This window comes from Physeter macrocephalus, chromosome 11 (genome assembly GCF_002837175.3).
Source record: "Physeter macrocephalus isolate SW-GA chromosome 11, ASM283717v5, whole genome shotgun sequence".
In the NCBI taxonomy this organism is placed as follows: Eukaryota; Metazoa; Chordata; class Mammalia; order Artiodactyla; family Physeteridae; genus Physeter; species Physeter macrocephalus.
In genome coordinates this window covers 130,531,359-130,531,647 of record NC_041224.1, presented here as the reverse complement: position 1 = coordinate 130,531,647, position 289 = coordinate 130,531,359, and positions in this window count along the sequence as shown.

The window sequence follows — 289 nt, the reverse complement described above, 5'->3', positions numbered from 1 at the left end:
TCTGGAGCCTGTGCTCTGCAATGGGAGAGGCCACAACAGTGAGAGCCCCGTGTACCGCAAAAAAAAAAAACCAAAAAAAACAGCTAGGGGTATATCACTTGAATGAGAAAAGACAATCAACAAACACTGACAATGTTCCAGATGTTAAAATTACCTGACAAGGATTTTAAAGCAGCTATCATAAATGTATTCAACCAGCAATTACAAACACACTTCAAACAAATGAAAAGACAGAAAGTCTCAACAAAGAAATATAAGATATAGAGAAGAATTAAGATAAAATTTTAGA